The sequence below is a fragment of the Mastomys coucha genome, unplaced genomic scaffold (assembly GCF_008632895.1).
Source record: "Mastomys coucha isolate ucsf_1 unplaced genomic scaffold, UCSF_Mcou_1 pScaffold22, whole genome shotgun sequence".
In the NCBI taxonomy this organism is placed as follows: Eukaryota; Metazoa; Chordata; class Mammalia; order Rodentia; family Muridae; genus Mastomys; species Mastomys coucha.
The window spans coordinates 88,095,466-88,100,280 of record NW_022196905.1 but is presented as its reverse complement, the minus strand read 5'-3'; the positions used below and the strand labels follow the sequence as shown (position 1 = coordinate 88,100,280).

Below are 4,815 nucleotides of genomic sequence, written 5' to 3'. Positions count from 1 at the left end.
TTTATATCAAACAACTTTTATAATACTTATTTTTATTGTTATAATATTTTATAATTTTAAGGAATATGCCAAAAAATATTGTAGGTATTGAAGGGGGGGGTCTATGGGAGGAGCAGTAGTACAAAAGGGGAACAAGAATGTGATTCAATTCTATTTAATTAAAATGTTTTTAAATGTACAAAAAAGAAAAGAAAAGACCAATCCTAAGGACAATAGGGATAGAAGGAAAAAATTACCAACTTAGAGAGTCAGAAAGTATCTTCAAAAAATGACATAAAATTTATTTCTCCTAAAGAAAAGGATGCCTCTAAACATACAAAAAGCTTTGAGAGCACCAAATAGATTGGCAAAAAAAAAAAAAAAAAAAAAAAATCCAAACCAAACCAAACCAAAAGCTACTCTTCCTGTCACACAATGATCAAACCCTAAATGTACAGCACAGAGAAAGAACAGTAAAAGCTGCAAGGGATAAAGGCCAAGTAACATAAAAATGCAGACCAATTAGAATTATAAGAGACTTCTCAGAAGAGACCTTAAAAGACAGAATGGAGAGCAGGGATCTGGGTCTTGTGACTGTTTGAGACTGTTCAGCTGGCACGGATACCCATGAGGATCAGTGTTCCAGACCCTCAGTGCCCAATGGTGAAAGAGCTGAGTGAAGTATTTGAGACCTACGCATCAGAATTCATTTCCTTCCCAGAGCTTGCTCTACCCCAGGAAACTCCTTTATTTTCTGAACTGGACCTGCCTTCAGAGCCTCAGTTATCCCTTGAGGATCAATTGCTGCCTTGGAGCCATACTGAACTCAAAACACTGAACCTCTAAACAGGTGTTTACCAAGGAGAAAGGAAAACAACCCACAGAAAGCCAGCCAGAACTCAGACAAGTCCTCCAGAGATCCAGAGACTCCACTGTCCTCAGCTTCTAATCACAATAGACAGAAAGCAAACAGTAAGCTTTGCTCTCATCATCCTGCAGGATGACAACTCCCCTGGGATCTTGACACTATGACAAGTTAAGCGGCCTTCTTCCCTAAGTAAAAATATTAACGACCTAAGGGAAAGAGTCATTCTTGGTTCTGGAAGATTTCTGAACGCTGGAGGAGGAGCATGGGAGCAAAACCAGGACCATGACAAGGAGAATCAGCATTTTGCTTTGATGGAGAGCTTAGGTCTGTGCTGTATTCTTCCCCATGAACACCAGGGAAAGCCCTGTTCTCTGATTTCTCTAAGGCTACCGACTCTGATACTTGGACATCATTCTTTTATGTTTTGTTTGCTTCCTGTATATTAAAGTAGATGATTTTAAATGATGCTTTAAGAAGGTAGACCAAAGATGCACTGAGACTTCTGTGTACAGAATGGCAGCCTAGGAGATAGATATCTCTCTTGTTACTACTTTAAAAAAAAATAGTATAGAATAGAGTTTATTCAGGGCATGGGGAGGGGAGTTGAGGGAGTAGAGACAGAGAAAGGCAGAGAGGGAGGGAGGGAGAGAGAGGGAGAGGGGAAGAGGGAAAGAAGGAGTAGAGGCTCACCATGAGCATGTGGAGAGAGAGTGGAGAAGGGAACGGGGGGAGGGGAAGGGGTAGAGGGAGAGGTGGGGTAAGGAGCAAGAGGACAGAGCAAGAGAGCAAGAGCTCTCTTGCCACTTCTGAGCCTCCTCTATATTGCTTAAGTTCTGATGTTCCCCAAGGCTCTGCCCTTGATCCTCCTCTCCTCTTCCCCCTTTGTTCCTCTCTCAGGTTCCTCTCTCCACATAAATGCTCAACATTAGTTCCCCTAAAATAAAATTCATGATATTATCTCTTCCTCCACCCCCCCCCCAAAAAAAACCAGAATGGCTTGGAGAGATGTTTTACAGTCTCAAATAGATCACAGATACCAACCCAGACTACTATACCCAGCAAAACTTTCAATCACCATGAACAGAGAACAATATATTTTATGACAAGACCAAATTTAAACAATATCTTTCTACTAATCCAGCTCTACAGAGAATACAAGAAGAGAAAGTCTAACAGAAGGTGGATAACTATATCCAAGAAATAATTCCACTCCAACAAAACCAACACACACACACACACACACACACACACACACACACACACCCCACAGACACACACAACCACCACCATCAAAATTACAGGAATTAACATACATTGGTCATTAATATCCCCCATCAATGGATTCAATTCACTAAAAACAACAACAGCAACAACAACAATAAAAAACCAAGTTAACAGAGTGGATACATAAACAGGATTCATTATTATGTTGCATATAAGAAATATAGCCCAGCAACAAAAAGAGACATTACCTCAGAGTAAAGGTTTTGAAAAAGATTTTTGAGCAGACACAAGAAAGAAGCTGGAATAGACACTGTAATATCTAGTAAGACCTTCAACCAACATTAATCAAAAGAGATGAGGAAGATTGTAGCCCGCGCAGTCTTCTCGCTGGGAAGAAGACACGCGGACACTAGGTTCCTTCTGCAGCGACACGTTTACTGCCCTCTCCCAGAGGGAAAAAAGGTCGAGCCCAAAATCCGCACTGCTTATATACACCACAGTGCGGCGTGTCCGCCCACAGCATGGCGTGTCTGCCCATGATTGGCTGTTCGCTCATTACCCTATGTAACGCCCCAGAATGGGTCGTGACATGGTGTCCTTTTCACTCCACGCACATGCGCAAACAGTTCTCTATGCACATGCGCAAACAGTTGTTTACTCGACATCGGAAGTAGGTGCCATCTTGCCATGGCGAATGCCTCTCAAGCTTCACGGCTCCCCACAGAAGACCATTTCATACTTGTGGGGCAGTGGTCTGTTCAGGCAACCTGGGCCCAGTTGAGTAATAGGCCTAGAACCCCAGAGCTCCAGTGGGCAATATTTCTGCCTGGAAGGGATGGGATGGAAGGAGTTTGGCTATAACTCCTGGGACCTTGGCTCATGTTTTAGTCCCAACCCCCCACAAGTGCCCCAGCAGGAGAGGTGTGTGATATTGGTCAAGCCCTCTTACATGCAAATAAAGACTTTCAGCCCAAACCAATGAGAGATAACTGCTGCTGAAATCAGAATGACCACCCCCCCCCCCCCCCCCCGTAACTGTATATATATATCCTATCCAGGGAAGTAAAAGCATGTGAAAGATCTACTCCATTGTCTGAGTCTTTGTTCTAAGAGATGTAACACTTGGGAAGAGGTCTGCAGTCCTCACTGGCTAGTCAGTCTCTCATTGGCCCAGCCGGACCTGACTCAGTGCAGGGCAGCATGGGGAAATGGAGCGGCCTGGAAGACACAGCAAAGAGAGTCCCACACATGCTCAGACTTTTGAAGTAAGACCTAATGATTTTTTAAATTTCCTCAATGACTGTTATGTCTCCCTTTTGTTTCTGACTTTGTTAATTTGGGTACTGTCTCTCTGCCTTTTAGTTTGGCTAAGGGATTGTCTATCTTGTTGAATTTCTCAAAGAAGCAGCTCTTGATTTTATTGATTCTTTATATTCTCTTCATTTCTAATTGATTTATTTCAGCCCTGAGTTTGATTATTTCCTATTGTCTACTCCTCTTAGTTGAGTTTGATTCTTTTTTAATAGAACTTTCAGGTATACTTTAAATTGTACTTTAATTTGTATTAAATTTATTTAAATTGTATTTTAATTGTATTTTAATTTGGAGCATGAGAACTCTCCAAATTTTGTATGTAGGCATTTATTGCAACAAACTCACCTCTTAGTACTGCTTTCATTGGGTCCCATAAGTTTGGGTATGTCATTTTCATTGAAATCTATAATTTCACTGTTTCTTCCCTGACCCAGTGACAATTGAGTAGAGTGTTGTTCAGTTTCTTGAGTTTGTAGGCTTTCCATGAGTTAATAAGCTCTGTTATTTCTGTTACTGTCCAGCTTTAATCAATTGTGGTCTGATAGGATACAAGGTATTATTTCACTCTTATCTGTTGAGGCTTCCTCTATAACTGACTTTATAGTCAGTTCTAGAATAGGTAATATCAGGTACTGAGAAGATATATTCATTTGTGTTTGGATGAAATGTATAGAGGAAAGTGAAGATTCCCAACATAAAGAGCCAGTAAATATCTTCAACAAAATTATAGAAGAAAACTTCCCTAACCTAAAGAAAGAGATGCCCATGAACATACAAGAAGCCTATAGAACTTCAAATAGACTGGACCAGAAAAAAAATTCCTCCTGTCACATAATAATCAGAATACCAAATGCACAAAACAAAGAAAGGATATTAAAAGCAGTAATAGATAAATGTTCTTCAGATGTCTGTTAGCAGTTTCATTATTTTTGTTTAGTTTCTATGTGACCTGTCCATTGGTGGGAGTGAGGTGTTAAAGTCTCTGTAGGGTTTGATGTGTGATTTAAGCTTTAGTAATGCATGTTCTATGAATGTGGATGCCCTTGCACTGGGGACATAAATGTTGAAAATTGAGACTTCATCTTTGTTGATTTTTTTCCTTGATAAGTATGTGTGGGCCTGAGTGCCAGAGGCTTTCCACAGAGATCTCTGGCCCAACCTGGTGCAAGAGCTCAAGCAAAGGGAAGTGAACATGTATTCCACAAAAATGGAAAACCTAAATGAAATGGATGGTTTTTTAGATAGATAAAACTTACAAAGTTAGGTTCCTTCCAGTCTCTCTGGGCTGGTGTCCTGAGCAGACCTTGGAGCAGGCTCCGAAGCCAGTCCCACAACACCCAGAGGAAGCTGCTGCACTCACATGTGCTCTAAAAAGCCCAGGGTCACAGGATCCCAGAATCACAGGATCACAGAGACAGCTTGACTCTGAG

At 41.2% G+C, this 4,815-nt stretch overlaps 1 pseudogene; it reads left to right on the top strand.

The window, feature by feature from the left end:
* The first annotated feature begins 588 nt into the window (after positions 1-588).
* The window catches only part of LOC116104596, a 10,629-nt pseudogene continuing 6,402 nt past the window's right edge, over positions 589-4,815 (top strand).